This window comes from Macaca thibetana, chromosome 11 (assembly GCF_024542745.1).
Source record: "Macaca thibetana thibetana isolate TM-01 chromosome 11, ASM2454274v1, whole genome shotgun sequence".
Classification (NCBI taxonomy): domain Eukaryota; kingdom Metazoa; phylum Chordata; class Mammalia; order Primates; family Cercopithecidae; genus Macaca; species Macaca thibetana.
The window spans coordinates 43,589,717-43,616,845 of NC_065588.1; the positions used below are offsets into that span (position 1 = coordinate 43,589,717).

Below are 27,129 nucleotides of genomic sequence, written 5' to 3' on the forward strand. Positions count from 1 at the left end.
AGCCGGAGAGGGAGGATCACTCGAGCCCAGGATCTTGAGGCTACAGTGAACTGTGACTGCGCCACTGCTCTCCAGCCTGGGCAATAGCGAAACCCTGTCTCTGTAATTAAAAATAAAATAAGCTCTATACTTACTTTGATTTGAGTGGGATTTTGGTCTCTGTATCAGTGGTCAGCTCTGTGGAAACAAAGTCAAATCTCATGAATACCTTAGAGTTCCCATAGCTTGAGAGACGGTGATGCAAGACTATTTCATGCTGAGGCTGCCTCGTTAGTAGAAGAAGGACAAGAGCACTTCAGCTGTAACAGGCACTGCCCCCAACACACATCAGTGCTAATGACAGGTACTGGGTGGGCAGACAACTAAGATACAAGACTCTCAGTACACAGCAGAGTCTGTGGTACCAGCCACAGGACTGTGCAGAGACCTCATCTCAATCCCAAATATTTCTGAATCTCATTGCTGTTCAGAAGAGGCCTCTCTCTAAGCACTTGAGAATGGGAATGAAAGTTCTATATAATCACTCTGGCATCCTTCATTTCAGTGAAAAAATGACTTTGAGATCTGTCTTGTACGAGATACTTAATACGAAACTTCTAGTTCTAAGGAGATTTAGAAAAAGAGAAAAGTGCAATATGTATATATATTATGTATGTTTTACATAGTAACCTTTGTATATATAAAATGCATATGTAAGATGTACATATAATGTATGTTATATAGTATGTGGATATATTCACCACACACATTTGTATGCATGTTATTCTCAAGGGCAAGAAGTAAAAATAGTAATAAATAGTAATACTTTTTTAGTGTGAATATAGAAGGAATCAGCAAAGTTTTTCCTTGTTGAAATAAAAAATAAAGGGGAGGCAAAGCAAGATTATAGTTTAACAGAAATGTGGAAGAAATATATAAAAACAGAAGGTGCCCAGGTGTGGTGGCTCATGCCTGTAATCCCAGCACTTTGGGAGGCCAAAACAAGAGGATTGCTTGAGGCCAGGAATTCAAGACCAGCCGGGCAACAGAGCAGGACCCCATCTCTAAAAAATAATTTAAAAAATTAACTGGGTGTGGTGGCCCTTGCCTGTAGTTCCAGTTACTTAGGAGGTCAAGGTGGGAGGATTGCTTGAGTCCAGGAGGTCAAGGTGCAGTGAGCCATGATCACACCACTGCACTCCAGCCTGGGGAACAGAGTGAGAGCATTTCAAAATAAAAAATAGGCCAGGCATGGTGGCTCACACCTCTAATCCTAAGACTTTGGGAGGCCAAGGTTGGTGGGTCACCTGAGGTCAGGAGTTTGAGACCAGCCTGGCCAACATGACAAAACCCTGTCTATACTAAAAATACAAAAATTAGCCGGGTGTGATGGCACACACCTATAATCCCAGCTACTCAAGAGGCTGAGGCAAGAGAATCATTTGAACTCAGGAGGTGGAGGTTGCAATGAACCAAGATCATGCCACTGCACTCCAGGCCGGGTGACAGAGAGATAATCTGCTTTTATTAAAAAAAAAAAAAAAAAAAAAAAAAAAACTAATTAGTTAATTTAAAAAATTAAAGGAAAAAGGGAGATTGTTAATAATGGCCAAGATTCCTAAAAGAAGAGTACTTCCTAATTAATCTATATGAGAAGAGATAACAGCCCCCCAGAAAGAAATAGGTGAACAGCATGATGCTATGATTGGAAACCTCAGAGGTACAATGTTGTAGTTAAAATCTGCCCTTGGCTTTAAAAATATCAGGAAAATAAGCAAGGGAAATTGTGTGAAATAAGTTATTGATATTTTAATAAGCAAATATATTAGAAACATTGAAATATCTTTAAAATAGCACCTCTATACCATACATCCTAAGTTGCTTAGAGAATTAGCTAATGGGTTTAAGGAAACTCTTATCATTGTGTTCAGGGCACCCTGGATGCATTATTTCAGAAAGTTGTCAAAGGAGGAAAAAACTAAGAAAAAATGAGCTCATGGGGACCTAATTTCTTCTTATTCTCCTTCCTAAGAAAGACCTCTCAACTACGTGAAGACTGTTGAATGGATCTCTATTATTCTAGACATGCTAACTTGAAACTAGAGAGTCAGCACTTCTGTTTTCCACTCCCCCCACTTCCATCACTCCCCATATCCTGAGTGATTTGGCTTCCCAGAATTGCTCAGATTTTGCTCCTTCTCATTGTAACAGTCATAGTCCAGGCTGCATCCCCAACCGATGGTGAGAAGTATTAAAATGTTAAGGACTGAGCCCAGGAGTATGACCTGGCACAAAGCAGGTATCACTATAATATTTTTTTTTCTTCAACTTTTATTTTAAGTTCAAGGGTACATGTGCAGGATGTGCAGGTTTGTTACATAGGTAAACATGTGCCATGGTGGTTTGCTGCACAGATCATCCTATCACCTAGGTATTAAGCCCAACATCCATTAGCTATTTTTCCTGATGCTCCCCCCACCACACTCCCCTCTGAGAGACCCCAGTATGTGTTGTTCCCCTCCATGTGTTCTCATCATTCAACTCCCACTTGCAAGTGAGAACACATGGTGTTTGGTTTACTGTTCCTGTGTTAGTATGCCAAGGATAATGATTTCAACTCCATCCATGTGCCTGCAAAGGACATGCTCTCATTCCTTTTTGTGGCTGCGTAGTAGTCCTTGGTGTACACTATAAGAGTTAAATAATACCCTTTATTGTGAATTATTTATATATTACAGAGAATTTTTAAATTAAGGTTTTTCCGAGACAGGGCCTCCCTCTGTTGCCCAGGCTGGCGTGCAGAGGCACAATGATGACTCACTGCAGCCCAAGTGATCCTCTCACCTCAGCCTCCTCAGTAGCTAGGACCACAGGCGTGAACCACCAGTCCTGCCTTTCCGTGGAGATCTTTTCTGTTGCTGTTTTATAACCACATCCTCTTTCCTCTCACCTACATCCCCTCTTTAACCCCTGGCAGCTACTAACCTGCTCCTTATTCTATAATTTTGTCATTTTAAGAATGTTATGCAAATGGAATCATACCATATGTAATTTTGAGATTGACTCTAATCACTTAGCATAATTCTCTGAGATTCATCTAGGTTGTTGCATGTATCAGTAATTTGTTCTTTTTTGTTGCTGAGCAGTATTTCCTGGTATGAATGTCCTACAGTTTGTTTAAACATGTACAGTTGAAGGGCATCTGATAGATTGCTTCAAGCTTGGGGCCATTGTGAATAAAATTGCTATAAACATTAATGCATAGGTCTTTGTGTGAACACAAGTTTTCATTACTCTGGAAAAAATGCCTGACAGTGTAATTTCTGAGTCATATAGTAGTTGCATGTCTAGTTTTTTAAGAAACTGCCAAAATGTTTTCTGAACTCTACCATTTTACATTCCCAACAGCAAAGTATGAATAATCTAGTTTCTCTTCATCCTCTCCAGCAATTGCTGCTATCATGACTTTTTAATTTTAGCCATTCTGACAGGTATATAGTGATATCTCATTATGGTTTTAATTTGCATTTCTTTGGTGGCTAATGATGTTGAACATCATTTCATTTGCCTATTAGCCATGTGTGTATCCTCTTCAATGAAATGCCTCTTCATGTCTTTTGCCTGCTTTCTAATTGGATTATTTGTTTTTTTAATGTAGGGTTTTAAGATTTCTTAATATAGTGTAGATATTAATGCTAATATTAGGACTGCGTGGTTTGCAAATATTTTCTCCAATTGCCTGTCTTATCAACTTTTTAACAGGATCTTTTGCACAGAAAGCTTTTTGTTTGTTTGTCTTTTTTTTTTTTTTTTTTTTTTTTTTTGAGATGGAGCCTCGCTCTGTCACCCAGGCTGGAGTGCAATGGTGCGACCTCGGCTCACTGCATCCTCTGCCTCCTGGGTTCAAGCAATTCTCCTGCCTCAGCCTCCTAAGTAGTTGGGATTACAGGTGTGCACCACCACGCTGAGCTAATTTTTGTATTTTTAGTAGAGACAGGGTTTCACCATGTTGGTCAGGCTGGTCTCGAACTCCTGACCTTGTGATCCGCCCACCTTGGATTCCCAAAGTGCTGGGATTACAGGTGTGAGCCACCACGCCTACTGGAAAGTTTTTAATTATGATAAATTCTAATTTATCAGTTTTCCCTTGTATTGATCATGTTTTTGTGTCAAGTCTATGAACTTTTGCCTAGTCCAAGATCCCAAATATTTTATATGTTTTTGTTTTCAAAAATTTTTACAGTTTCAGGGTTTACATTTAAGGCAGTGATCCATTTTGAATTACCTTTTTATTAAGCTGTGACAGTTAGGTCAAGGATTATGTTTTTGCATTTGGATGATCTAATTACTCCAGCACCATCTGTTAAAAAGGCTGTATTTCCTCCATTGAATTGCTTTTGCACTTTGTTGAAAACCGGTTGGGCATATTTGTGTGGGTCTATTGCCTTTTCACGACCTATGTGTTTGTCCTTCCATCAGTGCCACACAGTCTTGATTAGTGTCGCTATATAATAATTCTTGAGAACAGGAACACTGATTATTCCCACTCATTCTACTTTTTCAAAATGTTTGAAGAATCATCGTTTTTTTGCCTTTTAATATAAATTTTAGAATTATCTTCTCTATACTATAAAAAATCATCCTGAGATTTGGATAGAAATCAGATTAAACCTATACATATATTTAGAGGAAACTGATGTCTTTACTACACTGAGTTTTCCAATCCAGGAACATGGTACATCTTTCTATTTATATAGATCTTTGATTTCTTTCAGCACTATTACATAACTTTCAATTTGCGAGTGTCCTATACATGAGTTCCTGGGTTTACACCTACATATTTTTTTTTTCTAAACTATTATAAACGTTTTTTTGTTTGTTTGTTTTGTTTTTTTGAGACGGAGTCTCACTCTGTTGCCCAGGCTGGAATGCTGTGGTGTGATCTCAGCTTATTGCAGCCTTCGCCTCTTGAGTTCAAGCAATTCTCCTACCTCAGCCTCCCGAGTAGCTGGGACTTCAGGTGCGTGCCACCATGCCCAGCTAATTTTTGTATTTTCAGTAGACACGGGGTTTCACCATATTGGCCAGATGGTCTTGATCTCCTGACCTAGTGATCTGTCCGCCTTAGCCTTGCAAAGTGCTGGGACTACAGGCATGAGCCACTGTGACCAACCAGTGGTATTTTATTTTAAATTTTGGTGTACATGTGTTCTTTGATAGTGCATAGAAATACGGTAGTTACTATTTGTATGTTTATCTTGTATCCTGAGATGTCACTGAACTCATTTATTAGTTCTGTGAATGTTTTTGTATATTCCTTGGAATTTTCTATGTAAATAATTATGTTGTCTTCAAATAGAAACAATTTTATTTATTCTGTTCCAATTTGTGTGCTTTTTATCTTCTTTTCTTACCTAATTGCACAGTCTAGAACTTCCAGCACTATGCAGAATAAGAGTGGTGAGAGTGGACGTATTTGCCTTTTTCCCAATCTTAGAAGGAATGCATTCAAATTTTGATTATTAAGTATGATGTTAGCTGCAGGGGTTTTGTGGATGCTGTTTATCAAGTTGAGGAAGTCTTCACCATTCCTGGTTTTCTAAGAGCTTTCGGTGTTTGTTTTTACAATAAATGGGTGTTGAATTTTGTCAAATGTTTTTTTCTGCATCAGTTGATGTGAGCAGGTAATTTTTTCTTTGTTAGTTTGTTAATATGATGGATTACACCAATTGACTCTCAGATGTTGACTTTGTACTACTCAGGCATAAATACAAATGAAATAATGGCATTTGTAGCAACCTGGATGGAACTGGAGACCATTATTCTAAGCGAAGTAAACTCAAGAATGGAAAACCAAGCATTATGTTCTCATTCATAAGTGGGAGCTAAGCTATGAGGATGCAAAGGCATAAGAATGATACAATGGACTTTGGGGACTCAGGGGAAAGGGTGGGACTGGGGTGAGAGATAAAAGACTACACATTGGTTACAGTGTACACTGCTCTGGTGATGGGTGCACCAAAATCTCAGAAATCACCACTAAAAAACTTATTCATGTAAAAAAATTAATTCACACAATTTATAAAAGTAAGTGAATAAATCTGTGAAATGTTAAAAAATGCTGAATTCTCCTTGCATCTTTGTAATAAACTCCACTTGGACATACTATAGAATTCTTTTTCTCTATTGTTGAATTATACTTGTTAATATTTTTTTTTTTTTTTTTTTTTTTTTTTTTTTTTTTTTTTTTTTTTGCGACGGAGTCTCATGCTGTTGCCCAGGCTGGAGTGCAGTGGCGCGATCTCGGCTCACTGCAAGCTCTGCCTCCCGGGTTCCCGCCATTCTCCTGCCTCAGCCTCCTGAGTAGCTGGGACTACAGGCGCCCGCCACCGCGCCCGGCTAATTTTTTTTTTGTATTTTTAGTAGAGACGGGGTTTCACTGTGGTCTCGATCTCCTGACCTTGTGATCCGCCCGCCTCGGCCTCCCAAAGTGCTGGGATTACAGGCTTGAGCCACCGCGCCCGGCACTTGTTAATATTTTGTTAAGGACTTCCACATGTTTATTAAAGAGGGATATTGGTCTGTGTTTTTCTTTTTTGGACTGTCCTATTCTGGATTTGGTATCGGAGTAATATTAGCTTCATAAAATGAATAGAGAAGTACCCTGTTCTCTCCTATTTCTGCAATAGATTGTATACAATTGGTGTTTACTCTTCTTTAAATATTTGGTGTAATTCTCCAATGAAACCATCTGGTCTGGAGCTTTCTTTTCTGAAAGTTGTAAAATTACTAATTCAATTTCCTTAATAGTCATGGGGCTTTTTGAATTATCTATTTCATATTGCATGAATTGTGGTAGTTTGTGTTATTTGGAGAATTAGTTCATACCATCTAAGTTGTCAGATTAATGTGTATATAATTGTTTGTAGTGTTCACTTATTATTTTTTGGTGTTTGCAGGATTTTTAGTGATATTGCCTGTTTCATTCCTGATATTAGTAATTTGTGTTTTCTCTCCTTGCTTTCTTTATGAATCTTGCTACAGGTTTGTCAATTTTATTAATCTTTTGAAATAACTGGGTTTTTGTTTTGTTAACATTTTTGATTTCTACTCTCATCTTTCTTATGTTTATTTTCTTCTTTATGTTTACTTTGGGTTTATTTTGTATTTCTTTTTTTAAGTTCTTGAGGTAGAAGCTTACATTATTGAGTTGAGACTTAACTTCTTTTCTAATGTAAGCATTTAGTCCTTAAATTTCTCCCTCAGCACTACTTTACTTGTATCACACAAATTTTGATATGTTGCAGGGTCATTTTTGTTTAGTTTAACGTATTTTTACATTTTAATATATTTTATCTTTGGCCTATGTGTTATTTGTAAGTGTACTTAGTTTTCAAGTGTTTGGAGATTTTCCTGTTACCTGTTTGTGCTTTTAAAAAATACAGGCAGGAGGCCAGGCACGGTGGCTCAAGCCTGTAATCCCAGCACTTTGGGAGGCCAAGATGGGCGGATCACGAGGTCAGGAGATCGAGACCATCCTGGCTAACACAGTGAAACCTCATCTCTACTAAAAAATACAAAAAAAAAAACCTAGCCGGGCGAGGTGGCGGGCGCCTGTAGTCCCAGCTACTTGGGAGACTGAGGCAGGAGAATGGCATAAACCCGGGAGGCAGAGCTTGCAGTGAGCCGAGATCCGGCCACTGCACTCCAGCCTGGGCGACAGAGCAAGACTCCGTCTCCAAAAAAAAAAAAAAAAAAAATACAGGCAGGGTCTTGCTATGTCACCCAGGTCTTGAACTCTTGGGCTCAAGCAGTCCTCCTACCTCAGCCTCCCAAAGTGCTAGGATTACAGGTGTGAGCCACCATGCACAGCCCCTGTTATCTGTTATTAATTTCTAATTCAATTTCATTATTAGATAACAAGCTGTATGTTTTCAATTTTTATAATTTGTTGAAACTTGTTTTCTCAGGATATCATTTTTCTTAATGTATGTTTAGTGGCTGATATGGTTTGGCTGTGTCCCCACCCAAATACCGTCTTGAATCATAGCTCCCACAATTCCCATGTGTTATGTGAGGGACTCGGTGAGAGGTAATTGAATCATGGGGGCAGGTCTTTCCTGTGCTGTTCTCATGATAGTGAATTAAGTCTCATGAAATCTGACCATTTTATAAAGGGGAATTTTCCTGCACAAGTTCTGTTATTCTTTCTGGGTTTTTTTTTTTTTTTTTTTTTTTTTTTTTTTGAGAAAAATAAAGATAGTGCTGGGATTGCAAAGTGCTGGGATTACAGGTATGAGCCATCGCACCAAGCTGCTGTTATTCTTTCTTGCTGCCACCAACACTTTGGGAGGCCAAGGCAGGTGGATCACCTGAGGTCAGGAGTTCAAGACCAGCCTGGCCAATATGGTGAAATCTTGTCTCTACTAAAAATACAAAAATTAGCTGGGCATGGTGGCGGGTGCCTGCAATCCCAGCTACTTGGGAGGGTGAGGTAGAAGAATTGCTTGAACCTGGGAGGTGGAGTTTGCGGTGAGCCAAGATTGCACTGCTGCACTCCAGCCTGGGTGACAGAGTGAGACTCCATCTCAAACAAAAAAAAAGAAAAAGAAAGAAAAAGAAGTGCCTTTTGCCTTCTGCCACAATTGTGAGGCCTCCACAGCCACGTGGAACTGTAAATCCATTAAATTTCTTTTTCTTTATACATCACCCAGTCTTGGGTATGTCTTTATCAGCAGCATGAAAACGGACTAATACAGAGGCATTGAAGAGAACCTGTGTACTGCTGCTGTTTGGTATAAATGTCTATTTGATCTTGTTGGTTGATGGTGTTGTTGAGTCCTATATTCTGCCTGATCTTCTTTCTAGTTGTTCAGCCAATTGTTGAGAGGGGTAGGTTGAAGTCTCCAACCATAATTGTGGATTTGTCTATTTTTTTCTTTCAGTCCTATCAGTTTTGCTTCACCTATTTTGCATCTCCATTGTTTGGTGAATACACATTTAGGATTACTATGTCTTTTGGTGGATTGATCCTTTTATCATTATATAATATCCCTCTCTGCCTCTGGTAATTTTCTTTTTTCTGAAGCCCAGTATACCTAATAATATATCTACTCTCGCTTTTTAAAATTAATATTTACATGATATATTTTTCTCTCCTTTTGCTTTCATCTTGCTTATATCATTGTATTTGAAGTGAGTTTCTTGTAGACAGCATATAGTTGGGTCATGTTTTATAATCCACTGTAACAATACCTTTTAATTGATGTATTCAGACCATTTCCATTTACTGTAATTTTTTTGGTTTTGTTTTTTGTTTGATCTTTGTTTTCATTTGTCTTTCTTTTTCCTTTCTGAGAGTTACTCTTTTAGAATTCAATTTATATATACCTATAGCATTTTTTAGTGTATCTATTTGTATAACTTTTCTATTTTTGGGTGTTTTAGGTGTGACATAATATATGCACAACTAATCAAAGTCTATTGAAGTTTTCATTTTACCAGTTTGAGTGAAGTATAAAAATTATGCCTCCCTGTACCCTCCCCTGCTTATAATAGTCTTAGTAATTTTTCTACATACAATTAGGGTAATGTTATGGTACTTAGACAATATATAATTTTTTTTTTTGAGACAGAGTCTCATTCTGTTACCCAGGCTGGAGTGCAGCGGTGCAATCTCAGCTCACCGCAACCTCTGCCTCCAGGGTTCAAGCGACTCTCCGACCTCAGCCTCCTGAGTAGCTGGGAGTAAAGGCATGCACCAGCATGCCTGGCTAATTTTTGTGTTTTTAGTAGAAACAGGGTCTCACCATGTTGGCCAAGCTAGTCTCAAACTCCTGACCTCAAATGATCCACCCACCTTGGCCTTCTAAAGTGCTGGGATTACAGGTATGAGCCACTGCACCCGGCCAATAAATAATTTTTGTTTCTAGCATCAAACATGAGTTAGAAAATTCAAGAGGAGAAGGGAAGATTATTGTGTTTACCCACATTTTTGTTTTCCACGCTCTTTCCTTCTTCCTGATATTCCAAGATTTATTCTTTTATTATTTGCTTCCTGCTTCAGGAACTTTAGGTTTTTTTTTTTTAGGTCTTCTGGCAATAAATTCTTTTAGTTTTTTTCTCCATCTGAGAATATATTGACTTCTTCTTCATTTCTGAGGCACGTTTTTGCTGGTTATAGGACCTGAGAACAGTTGTTTTCTTTCAGTAGCTGAAGAATATGCCACTTCCTTCTGGCCTCCATGGTTTCAGACAAAAAATCACCTGTCATTTGAATTTTCCACTTAGTAGGTAAGATGTCATTTCTGTCTTGCTGTTTCCAAGGTATTTTTTTGTTGTTGTTTTTAGTTTTCGAAGTTTGACTTTGTGTATGTCTTGGTGTGGAGTTCTTTAGGTTAACCTGTTTGGAATTTGCTCAGCTTATTGAATCTGTAAGTTTATATCTTTTGTCAAATTTGTAGAACTTTTTTGCCAATATTTCTTCGAGTACACTTTCAGCCTTGCCTTCTTTCTCCTCTCCTCTCCTTCAGGGACTTTGCTCAGTACATGAATTTGAGATCTTTTGTTACAGTTTCATAGGTCCCTGAGACTATTTATTTGTTTATTTTCTCTTTCTTTTCAGGATTGGATAATTTCTATTGTTCTAACTTCAGTTTGCTTATTATTTTCCCTGCTTCATCTATTCTGTCATTGGGCCCACCCAGAGAGTCTTAAAGTTTTGGTTACTGTATTTCTCAGTTCTAAAATTTTCATTTGATTCCTTTTTATGTCTTCTATTTCTTTCCTGAAATGTTTTTTTTTTTAACTGATGCTGTCTTTTCATTTGTTTCAAGTGTGTTCATAATTGTTTGATGACACATTTTTATGAGTACTTTAAAATCTTTGTCAGATAATTCCAGTATCTTTGTCATCTCTCTGCTGGTGTCTACTGATTATCTTTTTAAAAACTTATTTTGAGACCTTCCTTGTTCTTGGTATGATGAGTAAGTGTCTTTTTTTATTGAAATCTGGACATTTGGGGGTACTATAAGACTCTGGAGCTTATTTAACCTTCATTTTTTCTGGCTTCCTCTGACACTACTCTGGCAGGGGAAGGAGAGGGGACCACCTCATTAGTGCCAAGTGAGGGTATCCAGGTTTACCAAGTAACTTTGGTGGCCGCTGAGGTAGCGAATCCTCCTTGCCGCTGGGTGTAGGTGAGAATTCTGGTTTCGCATTAGGCCTCCATTGAGATCTCCCTGGCTGGCTAGCACAGGGGTGCCCCATTATGTACCCTTACCAGAGTGCTGCTCCTTATGTATCTGCACTGCTCCTTATATACTCCCATTGTTATTATGGCAGAGATGTAGAAGGACCTCCTTATGACTGGGTAGTGGTGAAACTCCTGACTCTCCACACTAGGCCTCCTCTGACACCATCCCATTGGGGATGGAGAAGGGTGCCTTATTACTGTTAGATGAGGATGGGAGTCCAGCTCCCCAACTGATCTCTCCGACACTACATGGGAGAGGCCTCATTACCTCCACGCAATAAAAGTCTAGGCTCTCTACTCAGCCTTTTCTGACATCACGCTGAGAGGGAGGTTTGGGCTCCTTTCTAAAGCCGTGCAAAGGTGGAAGTCTAGGCTCCTCACTCAGCCTTTGCTGGCATAGATAGGAATGGGATCAGAGATTTTTCTGTGGTATTTGTCTAGAGTAGAGCAGCTATTATCTCAAAGGTCTTTTGTCTTGCTACGGTGTTGCTTTCCTGGTCCTTTCTCTCTCTCTCTCTCTCTCTCTCTCTCTCTCTCTCTCTCTCTCAACAGGGTTGTCCAGGCTAGTCTTGAATCCCTGGCCTCAAGCAATCCTCCCGCCATGGCCCCCCAAAGTGCTGGGATTATAGGTGTTGAGTTGTCAGGCCCAGCCTGGTCCTTTCTTTTGGCTAGAGAGAGCAAGTTTTTGTTGGGGCTTTTTTGTTTGTTTGTTTCTTTACACTCATTGGCATTTTCAGGTTGCTACCTTCTTCCACTACAAGTCTGAGTTGTATGAGGGGAAAAGAAAAAAACCAGGGAGCTTACCAACATATTGTTTCTTGGATTCTGAGGTCCCAAGTCAGTCTACCTTCTTATCTCACCTTTTAGAGTTTCCCTGTGTTTGATTTATGTATGCTGGACAGGATTTTCTTTTCTACTTAGTGGGAGGAAGAGGGAAAGTACATCTATTCTGCCTTCCTACATGTGGAAGTCTTCACAGAGCATTTTAATACAGACAATAACAGTATCTACCTCATAGATACCTCAAAGGAGTATTGGGACAGTTAAGTAAGTTAATTGGACCACTGGAATAGTATCTGGCATATAGTAAGCCTTATACAAGTGTTAGTTCTTCTTATTATTAGATAAACAAAATAATGTGGTTGTTGAGGGAACAGATTCTGGAACCGGACTCCCAAAGTTTAAATCTCAGCTCTTACACTTAACAATTGTGCTATTTTACTTAATTTCTCTATGCCTAAACTTTCTCACTGTAAATGGTGATAATAATAATTTCTTCTTCACAGGGTTATGGTGAGAATTAAAATAATTAATATATCTAACGCACTTAGAAGATTGCCTGACATAGAATAAGTTCTATTTAAGTATTAGATATTATTATTTTAATCTGAAGTACTTTATTTTCTCCCCAAAATACCACCATGAAGTAAGTAGCAAGGCATCACTATCTTCATTTACAAGCAGAGAAATAGAAGTTCTGAGGCACACAGTGCCCTGCCCAAGGTTATAGAGATAGTAAGTGGCAAAGTCAGCCTCAGTCACAGTTCTTCTGACTTCAAGTCAACATTGAGCTGAGGTTTGGCAAAAGTGCAGGGTGAAAATTGGTGTTCATGCTTAGAGAACGAGATGAGGGCTTAGATGGCAAACAGGCAAGAACAGAAATCATTCTTAAGACAGCACGACAGAAAGGAGACCTGAAGAAGATGGAGAGAGTGTGGCAAGAATGTGGTTGTTGGGCTAAGTCTGAGTGTTAAAGAAATCACCACTGCACTCCAGCCTGGGCGACAGAGCGAGACTCCATCTCAAAAAAAAAAAAAAAAAAAAAAAAAAAAAACAAATCACCAAGATTGTTTCCAATGAGAGACTTCTGCCCCAAAATGCATTTCATCAGTGCCTCCTATTCACAGGGTAGTGAAGGGTGTCCTAGTAGCTTGCACTTCCCCGCCACCCATCCCCCGGGTGGTTTTTCTGCTGTTAATAGCTCAAGAGCCTAGTTCCAAGAAAAAGCAGAGGCTGCACCTTCTTTGGTTCAGAATGCCCCCAAGTCTGACTCTCAATAGAGAGGCTTCCTCCCTAAGATAGTCCTACTGTTGCCTCCTACACCCTGCCAGCTTTCTGCACACTTCTGAGTCTGTCCAAGTTCAGCATGTACTGCAGGGCTACATCAAGTGTCACCAAGCCTTCCCTGAGACACCAGCCCAGACTGAGCTTGACCCTCCCTCAATCCTGAGCATTAACCATTTCTACCATGTTGAAAGATGTGTCTAATCGATTAGGCACCATATAATATCTAATTTTATGGATCTCCTGATATGTTTCATATGTGTAAGTTCTGTATTACCAGCAAGACCATGGTTCTTAAGGCAAGGTTTGAGTTATACGGTTTTTTGGGGCTGGAATAACAGCATTTGACAGAACATGACACTACAGTATGTAGCGCATCAATTAATCCTTGTTAACTCTCAAACATAGGATCACAGCTGAGCTGCTATTATATGGGATATATAGGGCCCCTGGAAAATTGTTTGTTATTTAATTTTTATTTCATAATTAATAAACTTAATTGTACAATCCAGCTAGATGTGAAGGGGAATAAGAAAAATATAGAACCCAAAGAACTGCAGTGAGAGCACAAAGATTATAGGATATTTCAAGTAAATGGGGTGTAAGGGTGCTTTCCTGAGCTACAGAAAAAATGGTCTGGTGGTTAAGATAAAACAAGTCAAATTTACTAGCATTTTCCACAAATGGCAATGGTGATATTCTTGCTGATCTTGCCATTCCTGGATCCAAAGTGCTCCATGGTTTCCACAATATTCATGCCCTCTTTTATCTTCCCAAAGACAACAGGCTTGCTATGTAACCACTCAGTCTTGGCAGTGCAGATGAAAAACTGGGAACTGTTTGTGTTGAGTCCTGCATTTACCATGAACATCACGCCAGGACCTGTATGCTTCAGGATGAGATTCTCATCATCAAGTTTCTCTCTGTAGATAAGCTTATCACCAACGCCATAATGGCATGAAGTCACTAACCTAGCACATAAGGCCTGGAATAATTCTGTAAAAGCAAGAACCCATATAACCAAATCCTCTCTTGCCAGCTCTCAGGCACAAAAATCTCTGCTGTCTTTGGAACTTTGTCTGCAAACACCTCAAAGAAGACACAGCCCAAGTCGATGATGGCATCAAAAAACACAGTGCGATTGACCATGACTGGTGCCGGTGGCTCTAGGAGGTACCCATCTGCAAAGCAAGGAAAATATATGTTTACATTTTAAGAAGCCTTGTCTAACTAAACACTTTTATTGAAAATGCTTTACAAATTGTGTGGGCTCCTGGAAATCAATAAAAATTCAGAATAATGGGTAGAAAGGAGTAGAAGAGATACTTACATATTTACTTATTGTCAAATCAGGGCAAATATCCAGACATCATCTCTTCCTATTTTGGTCTAGGAATCGTCTTTTCATCTTCTTTATTGTCACAGATGCCATTCCTGGATAATGATAATTTCACATTTCCCACCATGGTAAAAAGGCAGCGATGCCTTTTTTCATGTATCTGTTGGCTGCACAAATGTCTTCTTTTGAGAAGTGTCTGTTCATATCCTTTGCCCACTTTTTGATAGGGTTGTTTGATTTTTTCTTGTAAATTTGTTTAAGTTCTTTGTAGATTCTGGATGTTAGCCCTTTGTCAGATGGGTAGATGGCAAAAATTTTTTCCCATTCTGTAGGTTGCCTGTTCACTCTGGCCATCAGAGAAATGCAAATCAAAACCACAATGAGATACCATCTCACACCAGTTAGAATGGCGATCAAAAAGTCAGGAAACAACAGAGGCTGGAGAGGATGTGGAGAAATAGGAACACTTTTTCACTGTTGGTGGGACTGTAAACTAGTTCAACCATTGTGGAAGACAGTGTGGTGATTCCTCAAGGATCTAGAACTAGAAATACCATTTGACCCAGCCATCCCATTACTGGGTATATACCCAAAGGATTATAAATCATGCTGCTATAAAGACACATGCACATGTATGTTTATTGTGGCACTATTCACAGTAGCCAAGACTTGGAACCAACCCAAATGTCCATCAATGATAGACTGAATTAAGAAAATGTGTCACATATACACCATGGAATACTATGCAGCCATAAAAAAAGGATGAGTTCATGTCCTTTGTAGGGGCATGGATGAAGCTGGAAACCATCACTCTGAGCAAACTATCGCAAGGACAGAAAACCAAACACCATATGTTCTCACTCATAAGTGGGAATTGAACAATGAGAACACTTGGACACGGGTGGGGAACATCACACATTGGGGCCTGTCATGGGGTGGGGGGAGCAGGGAGGGATAGCATTAGGAGATATACCTAATGTAAATGACGAGTTAATGGGTGCAGCACACCAACATGGCAGATGTATACATATGTAACAGACCTGCACGTTGTGCACATGTGCCCTAGAACTTAAAGTATAATAATTAAAAAATGAAAAAAAAAGAATTACAGCAGACTTCAGAAACTATGCAAGTCTGAAGACAAATTGACATGTTTAAACTGCTGAGAGAAAGAAAAAATAATAACTCTCCACAATTCTATACACAGTGTGAATATCTTTCAAAAATGAAGGAGAAATTAAGACTTTTCACACAAAAGCAGAGAATTAATTATCCAGCAGCCTTAGACTATAAGAAATATTAGAGGAAGTTTTTCAGGCTGAATTCTACATACCAGAGAGAAAGTTGGATCTACACAAAGAAGTGAAGATTCCAGAAATTGTTAAAATGAAGATAAACGTAAAAGACTTTTTCTGACTTTTAATAACTGTAAAAGATAATTGATGAGCTAAATTTTAAAAATAGTAGTAGTGAAAACAGGGAAAAGAGTGAGTATAGGCAAAGTACAGTAGTTTTGTGGGTTTGTAGCATATGTAAAAGCAAAATGTATGACAGCCATAACCCTAGTACACCAGTTGGGACACCACACAGTGAAGAGGTAGAATACTCCTTGAATCTAGACTGTGATTAGTTTAAGATGTATGTTGAAAATCTTGATTGTGGTGGCAGTTATATGACTGTATGCATTTGTCTAAACTCATAAAGTTGTACACTTAAAAGAATTAATCTTACCAAATATATATTATACACCCCCCCCCCAAAAAAAAGGTAGCAGTACCATTATGACTCACAATGTCATGACTCTTGGGAACCTGTTTATATTAGAACCATACAGATCTGCTTGTCTCTGCAGTTCCCTAAGTCCATTTATTTAATGCTGGTTACATCATTACACATGTCACTGGATCATCTACTGTGTGGCCTGTTTCCAATAACTCTCTCCAAGGTAATTATGGAGATTCATTGATGATGACCACAAATGCAAGTCTCACTCAGAGAATTATGGAAAATGTGAACAATAACCCATTTTGAGGTTCTTTAGTTTACAGTTTAAAATTGTGTAGCATAAAGGTAGAAGAGCATGTTTCCCAACTCTATCTTCTCTTGAACTCTTTGGGCTGAAGGTGATCTCCTCTGATCCTGACCACCCTCCTGTCTTCCACATACCACCACTAGAATCACTTACCAAAAAAAGTTATCTTTTTTTTCATGTTAAAAAGTGTTCAAGAGAAATGAGTTTTTCTTTTTCTTTCTTTCTTTCTTTTTTTTTTTTTTTTTTTTTTTTTTTGATGGAGTCTAGGTCTGTTGCCCAGGCTGGAGTGCAGTGGTACAATCTTGGCTCACTGCAACCTCCACCTCCCAGGTTCAAGTGATTCTCCTGCCTCAGCCTCCCGAGTAGCTAGGACTATAGGAACGTGCCACCACACCTGGCTAGTGTTTTTTGTATTTTTAGTAGAGACGGGTTTTCACCATGTTAGCCAGGATAGTCTTGATCTCCTGACCTCGTGATCCACCCACCTCAGCCTCCTAAAGTGCTGGGACTACAGGCCTGAGCCACCACGCCTACCCAAGTTTTTCTTTCTTTTCTTGTGTGGCAACTTTCCGTTATGCCTGGCATTCCGAGTCGTGCATGTGTGCAAGGTTTTGCAAAATCTGAGAGGTAGAGAAGAGGCCAAAAGATGAGGTGTGAGGGACATTTCACAAGTTATGAAAATAAAAATTCAAAAGGTATCACTAAAACTATCCTACTAAATTATATTATTGATAGCATCCATTAAAATAGGCTATTATCAAAAAGACAAACAACAAATGCTGGTTAGGATGCAGATAAAGGAGAACACTAGTACACTACCGGGGGGAATGGAAACTGGTACAGCCACTGTGGAAAACAGTATGGATGTTCCTCTAAAAACTAAAGATAGATGTACCATACAATCCAGCAATCTCAATAGTCACAATATGGAATCAGCCTAAGTGTCCATCAATGAATGGATAAAAAAAATGTTGTGTACATATACACAATGGAATACTCTTCAGCCATCAAAAATGAATGAAGTAACATAGATGGAACTGGAAGATATTATGTTAAGTGAAATAAACCAGGCACAGAGACTAATTCAGAATAATGGGTGGAGGAAGTGGAAATATTGTATGTTCTCACTCATATGTGGTAGCTAAAAATGTTGCGCTCATGGAGGTAGAGAATAGAATAATAGTTACTAGAGGCTGGGAAGGGTTGGGGATGGGAAATAAAGAGAGGTTGGTTAAAGGTGCAAAAATACAATTAGAAGGAATAAGTTCTAGTGTTCCATAGCATAGTAGGGTGACTATAATTAACAATAATTTATTGTATATTTCAAAATAGCTAAAAGAGAATATTTGGAATGTTCCCAACATAAAAAGAAATAAATGTTTGAGGTGACAAATCTCCCAAGTACCCTGATTTGATCATTACACATTGTAGCATGTTTAATACATATCACATGTATCCCATACATATGTGCAATTATCATGTATCAATACAAATTTTATTAAACTATCATTCATAGCATCCATTATTTTCTTTCTTTCTTTTTTTTTTTTTTTTTTTGAGATGGAGTCTTGCTCTTGTTGCCCAGGCTGGAGTACAATGGCACGATCTCGGTTCACTGCAACCTCCGCCTCCTGGGTTCAAGCGATTCTCTTGCCTCAGCTTCCTGAGTAGCTGGGATTACAGGTGCCCACCACCACGCTTGACTAACTTTTGTATTTTTAGTAGAGACGGAGTTTCACCATATTGGCCATGGTGATCTCGAACTCCTGACCTCGTGATCTGCCCGCCTCAGCCTCCTAAAGTGCTGGGATCACAGGCATTAGCCACTGTGCCTGGCAGCATCCATTATTTTCTTTTCTTTTTTTCCCCCAAAAGCGATCATACTCCTAGAAATGGGGAGGCCATTCTGGGCAGGTCTCTTGTAATTAGGAAAGCCTTCCTCTGCCTCCCAGAAAACAGGCCAACCACACACTGGACCTGTGTGATTAAACGGAGCTGAGAGGCCTATTTTATGATTTTAAAACTTGTTAAGTTTCTTTAGTCACCATTAATCTCTGCCACAATCACATGTATCGCTCAGGCCACCACTACCAACATTACTTCTTAGTTTCATTCAAAGGAATGTTGTCAAATATGTGGATTTCTTCTACCCTGAAATCCAGATAAAGAATTTTGATGAATACAAAATATGGAATTAGTTTTTTAGCTGAAAAACAATTGCTCAAGATCTTGGTTGGCCTGGAAGGAGAATTTATTGACATTTGCCTTTGTTTTTCTTTCTAACTAGAGTGTGCTGGGCTTCTCCCCTCCCAACTTAGAAAACAGATGGCAGTACAGGAACAGTTTTTGTTTTGATTTTTTTTTTTTTTTTTTTGAGACGGAGTCTTACTCAGTCGCGCAGGTTGGGGTGCAGTGGCGCTATCTCACCTCACTGCAAGCTCCGCCTACCGGGTTCACGCCATTCTCCTGCCTCAGCCTCCGGAGTAGCTGGGACTACAGGCGCCGCCACTACGCCCAGCTAATTTTTTGTATTTTTGGTAGAGACGGGGTTTCACCGTGTTAGCCAGGGTGGTCTCCACCTCCTGACTTCGTGATCCGCCTGCCTCGGCCTCCCAAAGTTCTGGGATTACAGGCGTGAGCCACCGCGCCCGGCCAGGAACAGTTTTTAATAATCTAACTTCACAATAGACAGATCTGATGGGTATTAATATAAGAGAAATAAACTATTATAGGCTAATGCTCACTGTGAGCTCTGTGCTGTGCTAGGTAGTTCTCTCCTGTTATAGCATTTACTTAACTGCACAACTAATGTTTACTCAGTGTTTGGTACTTCTTTTAAATGCAGCTTAGCATAATACAGAGGTTGGCAAATGTCCGTGGACTTTGGAATTACTTGGAGAGAATGTGACAAATGTTTCACCACCCCCAGAGTTGCTGATTCAGCTGATGGGGATGAGGGTTGAGCACCTGCATTCCTAACACATTCTCAGGTGATGTTGATGCTGCTGGTCTGGGGACCACACTTTGAGAATCACTGGAATTGTAGTTAAAAGCAGTGACTTTGCTATCAGACTGATCTGGATTTGAGTCCTCTAACTTTGGATACATTTTGTAACCTCTTGCCATTTCATTTCCTCATCTGTAAAATTATACCTCCAATATTAACTATTTTGGGGATTAAATGAGATATATGTGTAGTGTTTAGTACAGTTTTTTATGTGTTAGAACTCAGTAAATGTTAACTGCTACTAGTGCAGCAATTACTTACAGTGCTATTGTTATTACTAAATAGAATTAGAAAATGACTGATTTCAAAATCATTTTTAAATTGTCAATGCCACCTCTTCTCTTTACCTAGAGCTGAGTGCCAACATCTGTTATAACATCATAATGAGATTAATAACTAAGACTCTAAGGAATAACATATTGGATTTTTCATATTATTATGAAGGTTCTCCATCATAACTTAAGGAAAATGTATAAATTATGTGTCATTTTATATTTTAAAATTATTATTATTATTAGTTATTGGGGACAGGTTCTCACTCTGTCAGCCAGACTAGAGTGCAGTGGTGTGCTCATAGCTCACTGTAACCTTGAACTGCTGGGACCAAGTGATCCTCCTGTCCAGCTAGTATGTGTGTATATATATATATATATATATATTTTTTTTTTTTTTTTTTTTGAGACACAGTCTCACTCTATTGCCCAGGCCAGAGTACGGTGGTGTGCTCATGGCTCACTGCAGCCTCCATCTCCCAGGCTCAAGTGATTCTCCTACCTCAGCCTCCCAAGTAGCTGGGACTACAGGTGTTTGCTACCACACCCAGCTAACTTTTGTACTTTTTGTAGAGACAGGGTTTCACCATGTTGCCCACGTAGGTCTCAAACTGCTGGTCCTAAGTGATCCCCCCACCTTGGCCTCCTAAAATGCTAGGATTATAGGAATGAGACACCAGGCTTGGTCATCATTTTTTTTTTTTTTTTTTTTGAAACAGAATCTCACTCCGTCACTCAGGCTGGAGTGCAATGGCATGATCTCAGCTCACCACAACCTCCGCCTCCGGGTACAAGCTATTCTCCTGCCTTAGCCTCCTGAGTAGCTGGGATTACAGGAGCCCGCCACTATGCCCAGCTAATTTTTGTATTTTTAGTAAAGAGGAGGGTTCACCCTATTGGCCAGGCTGGTCTTGAACTCCTGACCTCAGGTGATCCACCTACCTCGGCCTCCCAAAGTGCTGGGATTACAGGTGTGAGCCACTGTGCCCAGCCCTGGTCATCTTTTTTAATAAGAAACATAACCCTGAAAAGAATCTCTAGGGAAAGAAGTTGTAATTGACTTAATTTATTAACTTCACTAAACATTATTGAATATATTATTATGGGCTAACTAAAAAATAATTCCATTCAGTAGGCACACACTCACACACACACACACCCCAAAACAAACAAACAAAAAGACAGGAAACTTCACGAAATATTGCTTATTCATATGCAATATTTTAGAAGCGTTACCATATACTTTGGCCATAGAAAATTCCAATAACTCATTCAAATGAAATTAGCCTGCCTCTAATCTGCAAAAAGAGAGTCTCAGAGATGGCACAGTATGTAAGCTGGAAAGATACTTATCACCTATTAACCAAATACTGACGTAGCATTGCTATCAGTTGTATGATTGCAGACACCTGGAAGGTCACCCTAGGCTCTTTCAACCACTGGCATCTAGATTCTTGTTATGGGCTGAATGTGTACCTGCCAAGTTCATATGTCGAAATTATAGCCCCCCTGTGATGATATTAGGAGGTGGGGCTTTGGGAGGTGATTAGGTCATAAGAGAGAAGCCCTCATGAATGGGATTAGTGCCCTTATAAGAAGATAAGTAAGACAGATGATCTCTCTGGACTATATAAGAATATACGATAAGACAGTCTTCTACAAACCAAGAAGAGGGCAATTCACTAGCTTCCAGAACTGCGATAAATACATGTTTGTTGTTGAAGCCACAGCCTGTGGTATTCTATTATAGCAGCCCAAACTGTTTAAGGCAATTCTTTTTTATATTTATGCAGAACTACTAAAAAATAAAACTGATGAGTTAACACCAAAGGTTTCATTCAAATCATTTAAGACAAGGATGATAATAGTCATATTAAAGAAATGTAATTTTCCATGTTGGCTTTGAATGTTCTGATATCCATAGTGAGATTTAAAAAAATTAATACATGCACTTGGATTCTTTGCTTTGCAGGTCTCTTGGACATTTAAGTAGAAGTGACATTTATTACCCAATGCTTACTAACACTGTAGCTCAGGGATGGGCAAACTACAGCCTCCTTTCCCCACCTCTGTCATTTTCTAAATAAAGTTTTATTGGAACACAACCACTCTCTTTCACATATTGTCTCAGGCTACATTTATGCTACAGAAGAGTTGCCAACCTCTGCTATAGACAGTTACTTGGAATACTTTGTAGAGAAGTGTGGCGAGAAGAAATGTAATCTCTTTCCTAGAAATATCTACCCAAAGAGATAATTTATCTTCAGTAAAATAGTTTCCTAGTACAGTAAGAAATTAGCCTTATAGTTGATTTCCCATTCACCTTAGACTGAAATGTTCATTCACTAGCCCTTCTGAATGCTCAGTGTCATTACAATGATGTATCCACCAGCCATGGGCAACTCTCTACTCTGGGCCAGAAGTCGTCCTCAGTTTTGCATTATTCTTGCTTAATTTTAAAAGTCAAACTTAGTTTATTAAGGTTAATAAAGTCCCAGAACTTCATCAATGGCTACATAACCTTTCTCTGGAAACCACATTGTTTTTTCTGAAGTAGTAGTTCACTTTAAGCATCTATAAACCTATTTTATTTTATAGAACAGGGCATTGGCCTGCCTTTAAAAATAAGTTTCTTTTTTTTTTTTTTTTTTTTTTTTTTTGAGACAAGTCTAGCTCTGTGGCCCAGGCCCAGGCTAGTGTGTGGTGGCACGATCTCAGCTCATTGTAATCTCTGCCTCCCAGGTTCAAGCGATTATCCTGCCTCAGCCTCCTGAGTAGGTAGGATTGTGTGTGCCACCACGACAGGCTAATTTTTGTATTTTTAACAGAGATGGGGTTTCACCATGTTGACCAGGCTAATCTCAGACTCTAAGTTTCTATTTCTCTAACAAATGTCTTTCCAAGTACTTGAGGTACAATTTCTATGATGCTTCCAAAAAAAAAAGATTAACACATATTTGTTGGGTGAATAGAGAGTATGTATCAGAGTGGGAGGAACATGAGAGTTCAACTCTCAGAGGTTCCTCTTCCTGCTAGTGTACGATAACCCTCTGAGCCTCAATGTCCTTATCCTTAAAATAAAGGCAAACTCTATCTCATAGGATTGTGGTCAGGATTTTAAACAATGCATGTGACATGCATAATGAGAGCCAACCACTTTATAAGTGGTGATTTAGTGAATGCCAGTGAAGTGGGCTTAGTCATTTTTCTTTTCAAATTTCTTTTTGATTTAATTGGATTTTCTTAGAGGTGAACTGGATGCTTAAAAGTAGTCATGCTTAAATTTATTCAGTCAACCTTTAATACATTTAGGATGCGGTGCCTTTACTGAAACAACAGTTTCAAAACAGTTTGTAGCTTGAACTGGAAAGAGAATATGAAGATAAAGGTCACCAGAAGGCTCTGGCACAGCTCTGGTGTCGTCGATGCTACTTAGAGCCCTAACTCCCTTACCCGCTTTCCCCAGCCCTTCAGTGCTTCACACAGTGGCCAGAGAATGAGCGTTTGGATGATTGTCTGTCAATCCTCCATCCTGAGAAGAGAGGCAATAACTACCCCTGCCCAGACGATCCACAGCCTTGGAAGGCATTCATTCCATCCTCTGGGGGAGTGATGCTTAGAAAAGCCCTGACCTGACGGCATGCTGAAAGATCTGAATTGCAGTCCCAGTTCGGCAATCCGTCAGCTGTGTGACCCCAGACACAGCAATCTGCACCATTCTGAGTCCTAAGTGCCTTCAGTAAATTAAATGAGATCTCTGTGATCCTTCCAGATTTATAGCCTTTTCCATCACGGAAGTGAAGCATATGCATGAACTTTAAAGGAATAGGGGGCTATATGCCAGCCTAAAATATCCATTCTGATTTGGGATGGGTTTCTCAGACGTTTATTCTCAAGATATCCCACATTGGCTCTTTTCTCAGCTACTAAGATCTTACCCTTGCAATAATCAGGTTTCCAGAGGTATGGAACACGATAAATTAGTAGGCTCCAGAGGGCTACTAATGGCTGTCTCCTACCTACTTAAATACTCATAAATAATCACTCAGTCACCCATTCTAGAATCTTGCTAGTGTTTGCATTGTACTGACTGGTGGAGCATCTCAAATCTGAAATTTGAAATGCTCCAATGAGTATTTCTTGTCAGCGCTCAAAAGTTTCAGATGTTGGAGCATTTCGGATTTTGAATTTTTAGATTTGGGATGCTTGACAGCTATAAGAAATAAATTTTTGTGTGTTTTTTTTTAAAGAAATTACCTAGTCTCAGGTATTCTGCTACAGAGCAGAAACCAGACTAAGACCATGTTCATAATAGTGGCTCATCATTTGTTTGACAATATATTTGTTATTAAAATATTTCACTGTGACAATACTCACTGTAATAAATTTTATTCTAGAAACAACTTTCTTTAGGGTATTATTTTTACAATCTGAGGATTATACAAAACCACCTGATAAAAATAGGCGCAATAATTCTTGGGCTTTTAGTTTCAAAGTCTGTTTTCCCATCTGTTACCCAAAGTTTGGGTCTACACAACCAAAGCAAAATGTAGGATTCTGTAATTATCCTTTGACTCAGAGACAAATAGAATATCAGTAGAAAAGGGACATCTGTGCTCATCTGATTCAATACAAGTCAGAAACGTGATTATTTGAAACATCTAACAACCATAGAGGACAAACTGCTTTATTGAACCCATGAATTCAAATTCTAATCTCATCTGGAGACACCCTCACAGACACACCCCAAAGTAATGTTTAGCTAAATATCTGGCATTTGGGTCCAGTCAAGTTGACACAAACAATTAACCATCACATCCCACATCTCTAAGGCCTTCGTGGCACCTAATACAAAGTAGGTGCTCAGTAAATATTTTCTTATTGAGTGGATGAATGAATGTATTTTTATTATTTCCAGTGAAATTGTAAAGATGACTATGGACGAAGAAACTACAAAGTTAGTAAAAAGTAACTGACAGACCGTCCTTAGCTTGCTAGCCTGCTGACAGATTGTACTACTTAGATTGATTGACAGTTACTCTCAGAGTATAACTGTATAACTGTGGTAGAAACAGTTAACGACTCTGAGAATAACTCAAAGTAGTAACATATCTACATATGGGGAAGACTCCACTTGAGTCTCACTGATCCTCAAAGAAGAAACTCAAAATAAATGTGCTATGAGTTTAGTTTAGATCCAGTCCAGATGCTATTTGAAGAAAGAAGGGAAAGGAAAGGAAAGGAAAAGAAAGAAAGAGGGAAGGAAGGAAGGAAGGAAGGAAGGAAGGAAGGAAGGAAGGAAGGAAGGAAGGAAGGAAGGAAGGAAGGAAGGAAGGAAGGAAGGAGGAGGGAGGGAGGGAGGGAGGGAGGGAGGGAGGGAGGGAGGAAGGAAGGAAGGAAGGAAGGAAGGAAGGAAGGAAGGAAGGAAGGAAGGAAGGAAGGAAGGAAGGAAAGCTCAAAGTTACTTGTTAGTTCTTTAAAAAATAAGTACAAAGAAAAAATTTTTTTTCTGGCTGCCAATCTGTTAAAAAAATTAAAAAGTAATATATAGTTTGGGGTTGTAATTATCAGGCTATTGTAATTTGCCCTAGTTTTTGTACAGTTTTATTTATTTCAAATGTCCAACTTTAAGGAGAAGATAATAGACTTCAAATTATGGATAGAGAGATTGTAATAGAAATCTCTTCAGATACTAAGAAACCCAGTTTTCATTTCATTCTCTTTGACATTTCATTCTCTTTGATCTTTAATATCCTTATCATTGGTCCTAAAATCCACTAGCTCTTTTTGGGTTACATAAACATTATTAACTTCAGATATTCTACAAGCCATGCATGTTGACTTGGGGTTCTAGTTTTGGCTATTATCTTACGCAGACTGGTGCTGTCTACCAGCAGCTTGGTACACACATTTTTTTCCTCACCAAAGATGGATCAAAGCAATAAAGTAGCATAAGTTTTGTGAATAGTGGGTTTGACAGTAATGGCCAAGACATATCCTGGTAAAATGTATCCACCCAGCAGCATTAATTTTTACATGTAAAGTTGTCCCTTGGTATTCGTGGGGGATTGGTTCCAGGACCCCCCATGGGCACCAAAATGTGCAGATACTCAAATCCCTGATATAAGATGGTGTCGTGTTTGCGTGCAACCTATGCACTTCCCCTTATATATTTTAAATCATATCTAGATTACTTACAATGCCTAATATAATGTAAATGCTATGTAAATAGTTGTTGCATTATGTTGATTTTTTATTTGTGTTATTTTTATTGTTGTATTGTCATTTTAATTTTTTTCAGACATTTTTGATCTGTGGTTGGTTGGATTTGCAGATGCAGAATCCTCATATACAGAGGCCAACTGTAACTCATATGTTTTCAAGAGGATCTTCTCAATATAACAGTGTGTAGTTTGTGGCCAAGCACAGTGGCACACACCTGTAATCCCAGCACTTTGAGATGCCAAGGGTGGCAGATCACTTGAGCTCAGGAGTTTGAGACCAGCCTGGGCAACATAGCGAAACCCTGTCTCTATAAAAAATACAAAAATTAGGCGGGCATGGTAGTCTGTGAATGTAGTTCCAGCTACTTGGGAGGCTGACCCAGGAGGTCAAGGTTACAGTGAGTCATGAGTACGCCACTGCACTCCAGCCTGTGCGACAGAGCGAGACTCCACCTCAAAAAAAGAAAAGAAAAAAGAAACTGCAAGGATGAACAGATCAGCATAGGTGACGTACACTGAACAAGGTAAAAAAGATAGAAAATCATTTGGAGAGGTGGCCAGAGGGCACATCAAGAAGCACCTTGTACATTGGTAAGGACTGTGGATTTTATGGTGATTAAAATTTGCTGTGGGGTTTTTTGAGTAGAGGAATGACTTAATCTGTATAATGTTTATAAAAGGATCCATTTGGCTGCTGTGCAGAGAAATAGACAGGACAAAGTGGAGAAGCCAGGACACATACAGGAATCTATGGTCGTTGTCCTGGCGAAAGCAATCCACGACTTGGGCCTGGTAGGGTCAAAGGTGAAAAGTTACTAATTCTACATGTATTCATTGATGGATTGGGTATGGAGAGGGAGAGAAAGGGGAGTGGTCAATAAGATTCCAAAGTTTTGGGCCCAAGCAATTGAGTAAAACGGTGGTGACTTTTACTGAGATAGGAAAAACTGAGGTGGGT

At 39.1% G+C, this 27,129-nt stretch overlaps 1 protein-coding gene and 1 non-coding gene across 3 annotated transcripts in view; one reads left to right on the forward strand and one right to left on the reverse strand.

Moving 5' to 3' along the window:
* The window catches only part of SLC48A1 (solute carrier family 48 member 1), a 1,155,028-nt gene that overhangs the window by 681,588 nt on the left and 446,311 nt on the right, over window positions 1–27,129 (forward strand). The gene's annotated exons all lie outside the window — the stretch shown is intronic.
* Window positions 18,542–18,673, reverse strand: LOC126931890 (small nucleolar RNA SNORA64/SNORA10 family). The gene has a single exon (XR_007717998.1). It is a non-coding gene; the product is annotated as a small nucleolar RNA SNORA64/SNORA10 family (small nucleolar RNA).